General features: G+C 48.6%; 1 protein-coding gene and 1 pseudogene across 3 annotated transcripts in view; both read left to right on the top strand.

The window, feature by feature from the left end:
* The window catches only part of Mrpl53 (mitochondrial ribosomal protein L53), a 31,248-nt gene that overhangs the window by 12,981 nt on the left and 314 nt on the right, over nucleotides 1-17,953 (top strand). The gene's annotated exons all lie outside the window — the stretch shown is intronic.
* LOC144176058 (uncharacterized) lies at nucleotides 4,715-17,950 on the top strand (annotated as a pseudogene).

Below are 17,953 nucleotides of genomic sequence, written 5' to 3'. Positions count from 1 at the left end.
CCGCTATACAATAAATAGTCATATAAGCTGCTTGAAATGCTAAAACTAAGAAGTATAAGCTGGTTGTACATTATATATATTATGTTTCCAACACCGCCGGCGTACATCAACACTCCCAGTGAAAACATGGTTGCGCGAGAAAGGAATGTCTATTCCTTGGTCTGACAATTGCCGTTTATGCAATCAACCTGAAACTTGAGTTCCCACCTTTCCACTAAGAAAAAACCGGCCCTTCGGGGGGGGTGGAGGGGTGGGGGCGTGCTATATAGAAGTTGAATTTGTGTTAAAAAGGGACGGCACAATTTTTTTCATGCAGTGGCATTTGTTAGTGTTTTACTAGAGAAATCCACATAACGTTTGTACTGAATGTGATTGAGATTTTGGTTATTGCTGTGAATGTGGTGCACTGAAATAGTGCCGCATTTGCTGACCACGCCGGCGGCATTTCATTGTGTTGCTCATCCCGTTAGTCCCCTTCCATTTTAGGAGTCGCGCTCGGCCACGTATTTTCTCGGCTCGCGTGTCTTTGCACAGCTTGTCGACACACACTTATCGTCGTAGTTGCTGTATTCATGCTTACAAAAAGCCAAAAATGAAATACACGCGGCACGATGCCCAAAAAACCGGCCAATGTCGGCCGGTTTTAGATACAGACCGGCAACCGGCCCGCTGTCTAAAAAACCGGTCAGGCCGGTCCAAAACCGGTCAGGTGGCAACCCTACCTGAAACCATTGATCATTGTTTTTTCTTTTGTGCCGGGATGCGGTGTTTTTCTGGGATGTGTTGCAACAAATTCTTAAAAAGGACATGGACATTACCCCTTATACAATTCAGTTCTTGCCTTTTCGAGATGTTACTGGAGTGCCCTATGATATATTTGTTGTGATGGGATTGTATAGCTTGTGGAAGTGCCGCATGACGGACAGGCACACGGAACCCCTTCGCCCAACGAAGTCCACTTTTCGGGAGCTAGCTGTGTTGGTGCAGAGCATTTATGCCGCACAAAGTGACCCACCAGAATGGCTGCATCTGTTGGACATGTGTGTCTGCTTGCCGGAGTTTTGACGGATGGCTTATTTTAGCTGCAGTGATGTGCATCTTCTTGGATGACTCATAACTTTTGTAGGCTGTAAAAAGTGCAGTTTTCCATACAGTCAAGAAAAAAAAATTTGCCCGTGGCCGAGTGGTCTGGAGCGCTAGTATGTTGTTTTGCAAGTTGCAAGTTCGAATCCCCGAGGTTACGTTCTTCTTTTTTTTTTTTTTTTTTGTAAGTTGATTTTTTCATTTTTGGCTGATGTTTTCTATACTGCGTTCACTATTTTTGGGCCGTAACGCTCATTGCTCTACGAGCGAGTTCGCAGAACATGCGGAGACTGACACTGACGCGCTAGCGAGTCCTCGTTGGTGGTGTGCTGTTGCCATTAGCACCGACTGCTTGCGGCCAGAATCAGCAGACCCTTGGCCTGGTGCGAACACGGTTTTTACGATACAGTCATGAGTGAGGCAAGCTCCAAGGATGGGGGAAAAGCGCATGGCAGTTGAGCGTGTGCGGTGACGCAGAGGGCGTTCATCCACTGCGTGCGCCTCGGCTAGTGATTGCTACAATTCCAAGCCGTCCTGAGAGGCTTATCTTAGGCATTTTACAGCCGACAACATGGCAGAAGCGCAGTATGGCGATTATTGAGATATCGAGAATGCCCATGTTGTTTTACAGAACCGAAACCGCAACTTGTTTCAATGCTAATCTTGTACATCGTCCAATCACGGTGCACCTCCTCCCAACGTCACAGCCTTTAGTTGGTGCGGCCGCCGCAGACCGCACATGATAGTTTTTCTTCTTTCCGGCTTTATCAAATAATTACCGACTTATGGACCGGATAAACAATGCAAAGTGTGTTAATTGGAGCCAGTCTACGCAGTGCAAGCAAAAACGGGAGCTTGACAAATTCACTTCAGTGTCCCTTTAATGTTTTGCAGAATGTGACGAGAAGTTGGTTTACCGCAATTGTTGCCTGACTGCAAAACGCCAATGAAGAAGGATTTATTAAAGTTCTGCTTCTAGCAATGGGTGCTCCTTGTTTACGTGACAGGTGGATGTCATGGACCATTGGCTCGCTGGCTTCCCGTGACTCGAGAGCTCACTGACTGCCTTGGCTTCTCCGAATACACAAAGCGAGTTGTTACGGTTTTTAAGTGCAGAGCACTCTGTGGGCTCACCTTGTCGTCTTAGCTAGCTAACAGTCGATGCAACTGCCGGAATCGGGCGGCACAGCGAGATAACAAACCCAGCCTTCTGTACCGGGGTCAGGTGCAACTCTGAGGCTTCGAAAACCATGCGGTTTAAATAGTCATAACCGGTCAAACCTCGTGAACCGCTGGCGCTTGTCATACATCTCCCCGTTATTGATTGATTGTAGATTTAACGCGCTGACGCAATGCAGGAGGTAAGGCGCACCGTAGTGGAGGGCTCCAGATTAATTTTGACCACCTGGGGATCTTTAACGTGTGCCGAAATCTCGTACACACGGGCGTTTTTGCTTTTCGCCTCCATCAGAAAAGCGGCCGCCGCGGCCAGGATTCAATCCCGCGACCTCGTGCTCAGCAGTGCAATGCCTTAGCCACTGAGCCACCACAGCGGTCATCTCTCCGTTATTTAGCGCAAAGAAAACTACAGGTACATTTCAGGCAAAATCTGTAGTCAAGAGTTCGACGAAAGCTCGTCTGGTCAGGTATCATGATGAGGATGAAATGCGGTCACTGACCAAGTCAAGGTGGAAACACAAGAGACGTTTCGGAACCCGTACGGGTTCCTTGATCACACTAAGCAGGCAAGACGTGGGCAAAATCTGTGTATATAACCGGCAGCCCCTGGGTTCGTTTAGTTAGGAACGCTCGTTGGGTTGGTTTTTACGATAGTAAGCTGAAAAAGTTGCTGCGCAAGAAAGAAATAGTGCATTTGAAATGTCGCATTCGAAATGTCACAGAAAGGCTCCAGCCACACAAGAAAAAATGATGCATTCCAAATGCCGCAGAAAGGCTGCAGCCGCGCAAGAAAAGAATGGCGCATTCGAAATGCCGCAGAAAGGCTCCTGCCATGCAAGAAAAAAATGGCGCATTCAAAATGCCGCAAAACAGCTCCGGCATACAAAATTATAGCAAGCACAAAAAGAACAGAATTCCCGCTGGTGCAGTTTCAGGCAGAGGGCCCCGGCAGGGGGCACCTTGTGTACTCAAGGTGTTTTGGTGAGTAGCGCCACCACGGTCCCGAGCTCCGCAGGTGTGCCTACTGCCGTAGGCACTTGGTGTCTTGCAACACCACGGACCCGAGCACATGTGGGTTGGACCCACCCACGTCCCGGCTGTGCGTGGCTTTGCCGTGTCCGGGGAAAAGGGGAAACTGGTGGCTGAGCCAAAGTTGGGGTTGTTTTGGACCTTTACAGCCCCCCAGCAGCGGCAACACTCCACTTTGGCCCCCGCTTCTCGCAGACGATACCCCCGGTATGACCCGCCCGGGGGGAATCAGCCAGTCGCTTTTTCCTCTCCCTCTCCACTCTTTCACTTTCCTATCTCCTCTCCTACCCCTGTCCTGTCATCTCCTTCCTTCCTCATTTCTACATTTTTCCTGGTGGCAAGGGTTAACCCTGTGCAGGGATATCAACCTTGGTACCAAGTATAGGGTTATAGCGGCAGGGTAACGGTTAGCGTGTACTCTAACGTCGCGTTCCCTTGTTGGGCTCGGTGGTGGGCGACCGGCTCTGCCGCCGAATTGATTCCATGCTCATATGGCTTTTTCTATCCCCCCCCAAAAAACTGATCGGCCTTCTAAAAGGGGCCGCACCGAAGTAACACAACTGAAACCAGTCTCCCAAGCTGAAACTTTCACAAAATACCTTGTTATCCACTCCGTAGACGAAAATACACCACTTGCTAAAAAATCTGTCTTCCTCATTGCAAAGTGCCTTGAAAGCGTTGTCGGCCAGGATTACCAAGCAAAGAAACTATCCTCTGGTGATTTGCTGGTAGAAGTGCAACGAAAGAACCAAAGTCAGAACCTACTAAAACAGGACACCCTGGCTGAACTCAAAGTAACAGTCACACCACATCGTAGCCTGAATACAAGGCGTGATCTCTGAGAGGGAACTGCTTCATGAGACAGATGAGTATTTGCTTGAAGGACTGAGGGACCAGGGCGTTACGGCTGTGCGGCAAATCACCATGCGTCGCGCAGGTGAGGAAATTCGAACTAAGCATGTTGTTCTGACCTCAACCGTCCAACGCTTCCTGAATCCGTCCATGCTGCCTTCATATCCTGTCCAGTACGCCCTTACATACCTAGTCCTTGAAGGTGTTTCAAGTGCCAGAAGTATGGCCACGGAACTCAGTCTTGTCATGGCCGACCCACCTGTGCTCACTGCGCACGTGCTGACCACACCAGTGATGACTGCAAATAAGAACAAGTGCAGTGTCCAAACTGTGGTGAACCACACGCTGCGTACTCACGTGCATGTCCTGCATTCAAAAAGGAAAGAAATAATTTAACTCAAAGTCACTGAAAACCTAACCGTTGCACAAGCACGCCTGAAGCATGCCCTGCTTTCAGGCAGAAGTTACGCAGACGCTGCTCGCCCAAGGGGGAAGGGGGGGGGGGGGGGAGGAGGAGGAGGAGGAGGAGGAGGAGGAGGAGGAGGAGGAGGAGGAGGAGGGGGGGCATCGCCTGGTGGATGCGGGCACCCAGTGCAACCTGGTCCCGCCACAGCCCCCCGCTCAGCAGCAGAAAGTTGCTCCCGTGGCTTCTGCTGCTACACCTTCATCCAGGGCTGTGCCTAAGGCCTCCAGCGTGAGCTCCAGTGCTATGCCTAGGCCTCCAGCACGAGCTCAAGCACGAGCTCAGTCCAGATGAGTGATGATCTGGCTCCATCCCGGGCATCTGCAAAACAGCAGGAGGCTGCTCCTGAGGTCAGTGCTGTTGCAGCAACGTCCAGTGCTGTGGCTGCGGCCTCTAGCACAAACAGTGTCTCCACTGACACTTCTCCTTCGGAAACCTTGGATTAGGCCATGCATGACTCTCCAAGTACACCTGCTCCTGAAACACAACAAGAGCGCCGCAGTTCCGCTGGTCGCGGTAAATCAAACAAATCAAAGTCGCACAAGATCACTACACCGGGAACTAACTCGGCGACCTAGGTAGACTATTCAAGGGCCCCAGAAACGCAACTCCTTCTCTAATGACTTTTTTTTAATGGGAAAAGAACATCTCATGATCTGTATTTCTCTTCTCTTGGTATTTGGCTGCTGAAAGCATTATCCACTGGCATTGTAGGGGGCTGGTAAACAACCTTGACGATATGTATGATATACTCTCAAATCACAAACCAAAAATACACTGCCTCCAAGAAACACACCTACGCCCATTTCAGACAATTTTTTTAACACAATACACTATATTCCGTAAAGACAGACTGAACTACCACCAGCCGTCTGGTGGCGTGGCATTGATAGTACAAAAATCTGTTGCTTTTCAACATCTGCAGCTACAAACCTCACTTGAAGCAATTGCCGTTAGAGCCATAATTTTTGATAGACTAATATATTCCACCGGACTATCACCTATCCAGCATCGAATTCGAAGACTTCATCAATGAGCTACCTGAACCCTACCTAATAACTGGGTATTTTAATGCCCACAACCCTATTTGGGGATCTGCACGAGCTGACGCATGAGGGCGGCTTATTGAAAAGTTCATCAGATCATCCGGAAGTTGCATCTTTAATAAGGAACGTCCAACATACTACAACACAGCCCACAACACATATTCTGCAATAGACCTGGCTATTCGCTCCGCAATGTTAGTGCCTACCTGTGAGTGGAAAGTAATTAACCCCTATGGCAGCGACCGTTTCCCCATGAAACTACTAGCTATAAGCAATAACTCCCAAGACACTGACTCACTTCGGACTTTTAAACAACATTCAAAGAACTTTCCAGACTAACCCCTTCGCTAATAAGTCATTTAGATGTTGAAGCAGCAAGTTCACTTATTACGGCCCGTATTCTTGACTGTGCTCAAAAAAGCAGTCCAGAGACCACTTGTAAAACCCTCCCCAAACCTAGACCATGGTGGAATGAGGAGTGCAAGCGTGCCCATTCCGAACAGAATAAAGCATGGGCAGGCACTCTTACGCCGTTATCCTACGGCAGGCAGCCTGCTCAAGTTTGAAGAGGCAAAAGCCGAAGGAAAGCGGACACGGCGCTTAGCAAAAAACGAAAGTTGGACAAGGTTTATTTCGTCTATCGATTCTTACACAGACTCTTGCAAAGTATGGACTAGAATAAAGAAACTAAAAGGCTACAAGACCAACCCTACTCCCCTTGCAAGTAGTGTGGGTAACACAGTAAAACACCAAGCCGACGCTCTCGGCAAACATTTTGAACACATATTCAGTTCTACCTGTTCTAACTGTTTTTGTAGAAATGGAGTCCCAAGAGTCGGAGACCCATTTGGCCACCTTTCCAAACGTCGCGCGTCTCTTGCGTGCTGTCGTAAATCAGCGCAATAAAGGTGTCATGACGGACAGAAGTTTTTATTTTGTTTTTGCAACCCAGTTTGATGTTACTTTGAATTTATTCTGAACTGTAGTTACAGCGCATGGCCTAAAGTGGCGCGTGGTTGTCGCAGGCCATTATCATTGTTTTTGACTAGCAAAAGCTGCAAATTGTTTGGTGCAACGTCCCGAAGCGACATATGGGCTATGAGAAATGCCGTACCGGTGGGCTTGGGATTGATTTACACCATAGAGCTGTGTCTCAACGTGCGCTGGCCACGCGCGGCCGCCGCGAACCAGATTTATTCCATACATAAGTCACACCGGTAGATAAGACGCACCAACGAAAATTTCAGAAAAATACCGCGACTTATACACCGGCAAATACGGTATGACTGCACTTTCCACATGTGGTAAGTCAGCCCCTGAAGCTGACAGAGTCAGCTATGACATGATCAGGCACTTACACAATGACATACTTTACACAATACTCTCTCTCTTTAACAAAATATGGCAGAAAGGCCACTTTCCACGAGCATGGAAAGAGGCAGAAGGGAAAGAACCCTGTTTTGCTGCTAGTTACAGGCCTATTGCCCTGACCAGCTGTTTATGTAAGCTCTTTGAAAAAAATGATAAACTGGAGACTTTTTTACTTTATAGAGTTTCACGGTTTTCTAGACAAAAATTAGGCAGGGTTTACGTCTGGGAGATTAACCACAGATAATCTGGGTGCGTTTGAATCATATGTTAAAGACGCTTTTGTCCATAAACAGCACTGCTTCTCTGTGTTCTTTGACATGGAAAAAGCCTACGATAGAACGTGGCGATATGGTATTCTATTGGACTCGCAGTTGTTTGGCCTTAGTGGCAATATACTCAATGTTATTGAAGATTATTTGTCTGATCGCACATTTCGTGTCCGTGTGGGGACTGCCCTGTCTAGAAGATTTGTTCAAGAAAATGGTGTACCCCAGGGAGGAGTGCTGAGCTGTGCACTGTTCATTGTTTAAAAACTGCTCCCTTGAACTGTTTCATACTCTTCCTATGTTGACGATATCCAAGTCGGCTTTAAATCCTGTAATCTATCGATATGTGAACGTCAAATCCAATGAAGTGTCAACAGGCTGGTTACATGGGCTGAAAAAAATGGGTTTCAGTTTAATGCTTTATATGATAAAAGTGCTGTTGTTTTCTCTAGGATACGCGGTGTTCAACCTTTTCCTTGTATCACGTTAGAAGGTCAGCCCATACCAGTGAAAAAGGAACGCAGGTTTCTAGGTATTTTGCTCGACCACACGCTCACATTCATACCACACATTAAATTACTAAAAGTAAAATGCCTGAAAACTGAACATTTTAAAGGTACTATCTCATCAGTCCTGGGGAACGGATACAAAATGTCTGCTGGCAATTCCTAATAGTGTTGTTAGGTCAAGAATAGACTGCGCCAGCATTTTATACCAGTCTGCAACCAAAACAGCACTGAAAATATTGGACCCAGTGTACAACTTGGGGCTTCGCTTGGCCACAGGTGCATATCGAACAAGTCATATTCCATCCCTTCATGTCGAATGAGATCAGTGGTCTCTAGGGTACCAGCGTGCCTACACTGCTCTGATGTATGCCGCAAAGATGGCTTCTCTGAAGGAACACCCTCTGAATAGCACAATGAAAAATAACACAACTGATCATCTCTTTGAAAACTGACCATCCATAGCTGCACCTTTTCCACTGGCAGTGTCACACTTCGCCTAGTGAAGAGGGTGGCCAACAGGCAGAAGGGGGATAGTCTAATTCGGCGTATGCATGCCTTTGCGTTCTGTCACTTTACCTATGGGGCGGCCTTCAGAGAAGGAGATGCTTGACACGCAGATAAGGAAGATCACCAAGAAGGTGTTGGGAGTGCCGATGTGCACCAGCAACGAGCGGCTTCTCCAGCTGGGCATACATAATACCTTGGATGAGATAGCTGAGGCTCAGGAGAGGGCGCAGATGGTGCGTCTTTCTACGACCAGTGCGGGTCGGCAGATTCTGAGAGAGTTGGGTGTTCCTCAGGAGAGGATTTCGCTGCTTCACGTCGGTATGCCCTTGAAGGCCCGTCAGCGGTATCAAGTGAAGCCTATTCCCAGGAACATGCATTCGGAGCGAAATGTGGGTAGAAGAAAGGCCAGGGGGACTTGCCTGCTGAGACTCGTTCGCGATGAGAATCAGAGGGTTAGCTTCGTTGGCACTCCTTTTAACAAAGAGAGGAAGGTGTTTACCGTAGTTGTCGTGGATAGTGAGGGCACGGTCGTCAACACTGCTTCCGCTCGGACTGATAGACCGGCGGTCGCCGAGCAGGCGGCTATTGTGCTCACCCTGGTTGCAGGAGCAGGCCTTTTGTGTATAGTGACTCAAAGTCGGCCGTGAAGGCTTTCGAGAAGGGCTCGGTGGCTAAGGTTGCTTTCAGAATTATGCAGACTTGTGAGATCTTTCAGCACTGCTTACGTTGGTTTCCTGCTCACCTTGGGGTGATTGAAGGGAGCCCCTCTGAATCTCAACGAGTCTGCTCATGCAGCAGTGCGAGATCTTACCCTCCGCTCTGCCCCGCGCCACGGCGTGACGGTACTCCCTGAGAACAGAGACATACAACGAGGTAACCAAGTACTATCTTCTTTACCGCAGGATTTACGGTTTGCCGCATCCTAAACTAAACCGGGCTCAGGCACTTACATTACGCCTACTGCAGACTGGCACCTATCCTTGCCCGCGGAGGCTCAACATGTTTTACCCTGAGACGTATACTGAGCCTTATTGCATGGGCGGTGGTGATTTAGCCACAGTGGAACACATGCTCTGGTCTTGCGAGCGAATTGAGGACCCGGCTATCCAGGTGGGAGGCTGCACTTCGCAGTCCGGACCTGGACGATAAATTCTGGGATGTCCAGCAGGCTCACAACGTGGCTGTGAGGCTTGGCCTTTCGGTCCCGACGTGGGAGCGGCCTGCTTAGTGGTTAATTATCACTACTTGCAGGCCCACATAAAGTTTTCCCTCTCTCTCCCTCACACCTCGTCAGCGAGTTCTAAGTTCCTCTTACTGATGTCTACTGTACCTCAATTTATGATTTGGTCGCTCCGTGGGACACCTTCCCAATTCACTGTAACATGTCCTTTAGAGAAAAACAAAAGAAAAATGTACCAAACTTTGTCATCACTCAGCATTTTCTGTTCCTCCGTGACAAATACAAGGCAGCTGAACTTTACACAGTAGCTTCAAAAACCACCACAGCCGTATCCTGTGCTGCAAATGGCCCCCCACTTAATATGTCCAAAACAATGATCAGGAACACAAGTATATTCACTGCACAGGCGTATGGTGTTCTACTGGCTTTGAACCATATTCTTGAAAACAAAATTAAGAACTCAGTTACATACACAGACTCTCTGAGTGTCGTCTCAAATCTTTCATCTTGGAAAATCAGTAGAAACCCTACTTTTAATTGTGTTTAAGAGCTCTCTACTCGGCTTATGGCCTGAAACTCATTGTCACAGTCTGCTGGGTTCCTGGCCACTGCGGCATTGCTGGAAATGAAGCTGCTGACCGTAGTGCTGCAGCTGCCGCCCTTCGAAGCAGCGTAGACATAAATGAGGTCCCATATCGAGATCTGACACCTTTTGTAAAAAGGAAGCTGCGGGACGACTGGCAGCAACAATGGGACAGAGAAGTAGAGAATAAACTACGTATACAGTTGAACCTCGTTATAAGAGACATGGATGTAAGAGACAAATGGGTATAAGAGACACTATTCACCCACATGGTTGGCTGCCCTATCTTTCCCATTAAATTGACCTCTTTTATAAATCGGATGTAGAAGACAGTTGGTTATAAGGGACAAGTCATTCCTGAACTTTAATCGATAATCTCGCTTGTAACAGTCATTTTAACTTCAGATGCAGTGCCACCAGTCACTAATTACAGTTGCTTCCATTCTGGAAACACAGGTGGACGACAGACGCCTGCAGTCGCTATTTATTATAACTTCAGCAAGCACAAAGTGGTTCAGTCAGCTATGAAATGACGATGAGAAGCCCTGCCAATGGAAATGCAACTTACGGAAGTGATTGAAGCCCACTGCCATCCATTGGATGGAGCGCGATCGCACATGCGGGCTCTCCCACTCGCGTAGCTCCCAATCAAGAAGCATCGCACATGTTGGGTCCTGCAAGCGTAATGAATAGCCTGAGCACACAGCGGAAGAAGCTGTGCTCTCTGATTATTCATCAGGCTTGTGAACTCAATATCTACGATTCATCTTCCACAAACAAGGAAAGGAAAAAAAGCTTGTAGAATCGGTCGTAAAAAACAGTGTAAATACAGTCATGAAGCAAACAAAGATTCAGAACTGTTTCATAAATTTTCGGGGCCAAACGAAAATTATAATGAATCTTTTGCAACATGCTGTGGCGTTCTTTTGAGCTTGTTTTAGTCATACAGTGCCCACATTGAACTAGGGTCTGATTAGTAAGTGAAAACATGGTTCCCTGCTTATAAGAGACATCTCGTATAAGAGACAGAAACTGCTCCTCGGTACGCGTCTCTTATAAAGGGGTTCAACTGTAGTTAAACCCAAAATAGAAAGGCCTCCTGCTGAAAAACATGACATATTTGTAATTTGTAGAGGTAGCATTATGCAGGTTAAGAATTGGCCACGCACACATCACACATTCGTACCTTTTAACAGACGGAAACAGCCGCACTGTCATCGGTGTGGAGGGCAGCTCTCAGTTCTTCATATGCTAATTGAATGCGAGATGTGCGACATAGAGAGAAAACGTCACTTTCATGAAATATACACTCATTACATACCCCTGCACCCTTCACTATTCTTATCATACAGTCCCATGTTTTCTTACAGAAGAGTCTTTAATTACCTTGCCGATGTTGACTTCTTAAAGTACATATCATAGTCCCCATGACCTCACTTGGCCTCATGTTCCGTCACAAAACAATGGCGGTATCGTGGGGTTTTTAACACCTTGCATGCCAGCATTTCTTACTTTTTAATTATGGCCCTATGCACCAACTTCCATAGTTAAATTTTAATGTAGTGGATTCTTTACAGATCCCATTTTAATATCACCTTGTAGCATCCCACCATTGTCATGGCGCTCTTTGCCCTGGTCGGCCTTGCGTCACAAAACCCTAAATCATCATCATCAGGCTGAGGGCGCGTGAGCACTGCGAAGGCAGGAAAGGCAGAAGGCTGCAGCATATTATGGCGAATCACTGCTCTGCACTTTATTTACCTTAAAAGCCCAGAGGGCATTACTTAAGGGGACATGCATAACCGGGTACAACAGTGTCAATTATACATTTCGTGAGAGAACTGTAACAAAGTGGTGGGTCAGCAACAACATGTAATAAACTTGAAAAGAAGCGAGCACACATTGTCAACACGCGTAATACACTTTACACGAAAAGAGTCGCAACATAACTTCACCGGCTTCTAAATAAGACAATAAAGCGGATTTGAAACGCGATGGATCAGTGAGGGAGACTATGGCTGAGGGTAGGGCATTCCATTCGTTTATACACAAAGAAAGAGGTGAAAACTGGTATTTGTTAGTGCGCGAAAATGTTGGTTTAATCTTATGCGCATGGTCGATTCGAGCAGATACGTGAGGAGCAGGGTAATGAAGCTTCGAGAAAAAGTTGTCACTATTATACAAAGAGTGAAAAAAGGAAAGGCGAGACAACTTTTTGCGCATGGCAAGGGAAGGAAGGTTCAAATTATGCCTTAGTAATGAGACGCTTTGATAACTAGAGTAACAAGAACAGATGAACCTGGCTGCTTTATTTTGAACTGATTCCAGCATATCAGTCAATATTGCCGTATGAGGGGGCCAGATGATTGTTGACGCATACTCCAAGGAAGGCCTGATCAAAGTTTTATATGCCTGAAGTTTAGTGTCCGCATTTGCGCACTTAAGACGACGCTTCAGGAGATCGAGTTTTTTATAGGATTTACTAGTAATGTACTCAAGATGACTGCTCCAGGTTAAATCACAGCTTAGAAAAATGCCAAGGTATTTTATTGATGACACCGTTTCAACTAGTGTCATTAACTGCATATGTGGGAGGAGGGTGGGTTGTACCAGAAGAAAATCTGATGTGTTTGGTTTTTCCAATGTTAATTTCCATTTGCCACAATCGACACCACTCCGCGAGTTTCATTAAGTCTGACTGTAGGGTAGAAACGTCGGTTGGTTCGGTTATTTCCCTATATACGGCACAGTCGTCTGCGAATAGACGTATTGAAGAGGCAATGTTAGGTCCGATGTCGTTAATGTAAACCAAGAATAATAAAGGCCCAAGCACAGATCCTTGAGGAACACCTGATTTGATCGGGCTTTTTTTGGAAATTATATTAAATTTTACTGATTGGTGTCGGTTGTGTAGGAACTCGGAGAATCGTTTAAGGAAACGTAAGGGGAAGCTCAGTCCATTTACGCTTAACACCAGCCATTGCCTCCACTGAACTTACCGGAGAAGCCTTGCCCTTTATGCACAGTGAATATTGGCATGAAATATTATCGTCCTGTCATCTTGTCCTGAGCCTCAGGACTGGCTCTTTCCGGCGTATGCCGCGTCGGGAAATCTTGTTTAATATAGAAAGGATGTCACCCTGTCGCCACTGCCCTAGACTGATGTTCGCTGATTGCGAATGTTCTCTCTCTAACTCGATGGTACTGGTTTCCGAAATAAATGCATGCTTAGGCTTTGTATGCTTCGGCAAAAAGTGAATTCCTAGTACGCACTGGGGCCTCAGGGGTTGCCAGTCATCTTTTCCCATTTTTTTTTTCTTTGTGGTCCTGTGTCCATAATAACGAGACAAAAGTGCCTGTATTTACCTGTTTCATCCCCGAAATAGCTGTCCATAGTCCGGACTGCAGGTTTCTATATTAACGGGGCAGAATTGCATGGCAAGGGACCGGTCGCCGAAAATTTCGTCCATACTAACTGATGTAGTGTCACCTGGTTTCAGCCAGCTGTCTGGTGGCGCCGCCCGTGACGAGGGACACGGGGGCATGCCTGAATGAAGTACTTCTTGTGACGCCGACGGCTGCGGTGGTGTCTGCTCTGGCCCCGATGAAAACAGCGTCGGGGTCAACAAAAACACAACATGGTGTCAGAAGTGGTCGAATAGACACCTTCACTCACCCTTACTGAGGCAGAAGAAGAAATTATGGCCGACGAGCAACAGACTCCTGAATGCAAGTGGCTCGGGATTTCGCTTCGGCAACCCGACGCGTTCGACTTCACCAACGCTGCGTTTTGGCCAACGTGGAAAACACGTTACGACGGCTACGCAGCGGTCTCTGCAGTATGCCACGCCTCTGCTGAAGTGCAAGTATGCTCACTTTGTACTGTATGGGCCCAGAAAGTCGACCCCTGCTCGACACTTTCTCGCTTTCTGCGGACGAGCTGCTCTCCTTTGAGACCGTCGTCAAGCGTTTTACCGAACACTTCGTGCACCCGGCTAACGAGCTCTATGAGTCCTCTCGCTTTCATAAGCGCACTCAGGAACCGGGCGAGAGTGTTGACGCTTATTACGCAGAATTATGTAGACTTGTGAAGCGCTGCAACTACGCGTCTGTTCAACTCGAAGAGCGCCTCGTGCGGGATAGGTTCGTGGTCGGCCTCAGAGACGCTCGCCTCTCGGAGCAGTTGTGCCGTAATTCCAAGTTGTCGCTAAAGGAAGCTTGGACTCGGGCGCAGCAGAGGGAAGATGCCGAGAAAGAAAAAACGGCAAAAGGAACTGTTGGAGGATTTTCGCCAGTCAAACTAGACGCAGCCAAAGCTCACAAAGCGCCGCGATGTCCAGAGGCCAGGCAGCGGTATGCACCGCTCAAGACAGAACTCTCCGGCGCCGCTACTTGTTCTTTCTGCGGACGTTTGCCGCATCCTCGCTCAGAATGCCCAGCCCGTGCGTCCCTCTGCAATCATTGCCGAAAGAAAGGACATTTTGCTGAGGTCTGTGGTTCCCGCAAAGCAAAAGCGGCCAAGCTCGCCACTATCCACTTGCATGCGGTCGTCGCACCCGAGCACGCTAAGTACGTGGATATCACGGTAGACAATTATACGGCCTCTTTCAAGGTGGACTCCGGCGCTGAAGTCTCGGCAGTGCCAGCTGATTTCCCTGCAGTACCCCTTCAGCTCGACAAAGTAGACAACTTCTTGACTGGTCCAGGAGGGCAACCGCTTCATGTCCTGGGATCGTACGTCGCCCAGCTCTTGTGGCAAGGGAAAGGATGTGAACAGCGACTCTATGTGGTGCAGTCACTCACAACTCCACTACTGGGTTTCCCCGCGCTGCAGGCACTGGAGTTCGTTAAATTTCTCGGAGACGTAGCGACTCCCCCTTCGAAGCATCATGCGGAACTGTTTAAGGGCCTCGGCGCGCTGAAAGAAGAGTACTAAATCAGATTAAAACCTGACGCCCTACCATTTTCACTCAGTGCACCTAGACGTGTCCCCATCCCACTGACTGCAAGGGGTGGTTTGACAAGAACTCAACAGAATGGAGGCCGAAGGGGTCATTCGACGGGTAGATAAGCCAACACCTTGGTGTGCGGGACTCGTAGCAGTTCCAAAAGCCTCGGGTGGTTACCGACTTTGTGTTGACCGGACTCGTCTGAATGAGTTTGTGTGCACGCACTCGGATTAATCCAGCGGAGCCACTTATTTCCACACCCTTACCGAGCTGCCCATGGGAGGTTCTGGGCATGGATCTCTTCCACAGCAAAGGACAAACGTTTTTGCTCCTCGTGGATTATTACTCCCGCTACCCTGAGGTTATTACCTCACGGTCGTCCACAGCTTCTGCAGTCGTCGAGGTGCTCAACAGCATATTTGCTCGACATGGTATCCCACAAGTTGTGAGATCGGATAACGGGCCACCCTTTTCTTCCCAGAGGTTTGCCGACTCCTATGGTTTCACCGTTGTGATCAGCAGCTTGCACTTTCCTCAGTCAAACGGAGAGGCTGAAAGGATGGTCCGCACAGTGAAGGAACTGCTTGTCAAATCGAGAAACCCACATCTAGCTTTACTCAGCTACAGAGATACCCTGGGCGTGAATGGCTTCAGCCCAGCTCAACTCCTAATGGGGAGGCAACTCAGAACTCGCTTACCAAAGATGAAACAGTTGCTGCAACCGTCCTGGCCTGCTAGAGACACAGTGGCCACAAGTGATGCATCTTTACAAGATGAAAAGTGAGTGCAACTTCAACCAGCACCATGCTGGAGGCGGGAGAACGAGTGTGGGTTCGACCTGAAGGAGTTCGAGCTACGGTGTTAAGTGAGGGCCAACGACCGCGCTGTTATATTGTAGAGACTGATCAAGGTGCAGTCCTGCAGCGTAATCGGCAACACCTGTCGGGGTTCTCACAGCTGAATCAAACAGACCCTGGAATTCCTATGGACACAACACAGGCTGCTTCTCCTGCAAATCCAATGGTGGAGATGCCGAACGCTGCACCGAACGTAGCAACAGACGTCGGCAGCGACCATCGAGACGATGGTGTTATGAGAACGCGTAGTGGTCGCCGTGTAGTTCCACCAGCCCGTCTGAACTTGTAAAGCTACACAAGTTCTTGAAGGAAGGAGGTGTTGTAGTGTCACCTGGTTTCAGCCAGCTGTCTGGTGGCGCCGCTCGTGACGAGGGACACAGGGGGGTGTGCCCGAATAAAGTACTTCTTGTTGTGACGCTGACGGCTGCGGTGGTGTCTGCTCTGGCCTCGACGAAAACAGCATCGGGGTCAACAAAAACACGACACTAACGGGGTCCATATTGACGAGACATGACTGTACTGCAGCAAAGCCACACAATGCACACCATCGTGCAGGACGGATTTGGTTGAGCACTCGGGGATGGCATTGAAGCCGAACCCACGGTTGGCACCGTGCTCTGCCCACCTCAGGTGCATTTTAAGTGCGAATGCACTTCTTAAGCGACCCTGAACCTGCGTCCACCGGCGATGTCCGCGCACGTGGAGATGGGCGCGCGCAGCCTGGCCGCTGACATGGCACATACCCACGTGGGGGATTGGCCAAGAATCGGGCGTGAGAAGGGCTAATGCACCTGCTTAAAGGAGTACTGACACGAAATTTCAAAGCTGAGATCCGCTCTAGCAATCAAGTACAACGACAACACAAATAGGTGTCTGTGAATAAATGCATCTTTCTTTCTTTGTAGTTGTGTGTGTGTGTGTAATCTCTCTTTCGCGAACATTACCGAACCGCGCAAATTCAACTTGTGCATTCGCACTTTCACATTCTTCCCCTTGGGGAAATGCGGGGAATTTTTTTTTGCTCCCCCTTTCTGGTGTCTGGGGCCTCTGGGGCAGTCAGTCATCTAGGAAGACAGAAAACTGTTGATCATGTGGCAGCGCTAAGCAAACCGGAACAAAGAGTGAGAAATGTGTGGTACAAGGTGCTAGACATCGACTGGCCCTCGCTATACTGGGGTACAATGGCAGTAGCACCTTTCCATAGCAAATTTCTGTCACCGTGACAGCAGGCTAGCCTGTGCCACGAAGGGAAAAGCTGAAAAGGCCCTGATCTCCCTTCCCGTGAAGCCATCCTTCTCCTGACTGACAGGTGGGCCAGCCTCGTGCCTCAGATGGCGTTGAAAGCTCTGGGGTAGTCCTTTGTTGAGCTTGCATTCCACGGAACCATTCCGGCTTCTTGTGGGTGACATCGCATAGAACCTTCGGGAAGCTGTTGCCAGTGGGGCACTGTCACGTTGGTCCGAGAGGCTGTGGGGATCCTTGTGTCCCTATGCCTCGTCCGAGCTGGGAGCAGCCATTTTGGGTAGCGACCGGTGGAGGAGACCTCCTCTCCCCACGAGCCGACACTCCGCCGGGACTTTGCTGAGAGATATCCAAGTCTGAGAGCGAGCAATAGTCGTGTTGTCTGGTATATGCCCTGTATATGCCCCTGTATCTGGTATATGCCCCAGGCAGCTTTGGATAGCCGGAGTCTGTCTGCTGCATGCGAGTGCCCGAACCCATGCGCGAGTGCTGGGGCTAGTGTACAGCGCATTGCACTTTCTCTAGCGGAGCTGGCCGGGGTCCTCTGCTGTCCCGTACATTGGCCCACAAGGCAGAGAATTGAAAAAACCAATGGAAAGCTTACAGAAACTAACTAAATGTGTTCTGATCAGCCCCTCCAGTAGTGGCGAATTCGCAGTTTTTTTTTTACGATATTTCTGTGGCTTCCGGAAAGTTGTGTCTGCCATGCCGCCAAGCACCTTGGAACGCCTACTCGGGCAACCAGCTGCATGCCCACTTGTGCTGCAGTTAATTCTATGCTGGCTGCAGTGATAGTTATTGGGTCCTGCTGAGCAAAGCACCTTGGTTCACTGTGCT

Source organism: Haemaphysalis longicornis, unplaced genomic scaffold (assembly GCF_048455015.1).
Source record: "Haemaphysalis longicornis isolate Haplotype H1 unplaced genomic scaffold, Haemaphysalis longicornis Haplotype H1 scaffold_3, whole genome shotgun sequence".
NCBI classification, from domain to species: domain Eukaryota; kingdom Metazoa; phylum Arthropoda; class Arachnida; order Ixodida; family Ixodidae; genus Haemaphysalis; species Haemaphysalis longicornis.
The sequence above is the reverse complement of the archived record's forward strand: the minus strand, read 5'-3'. Positions and strand labels throughout refer to the sequence as shown.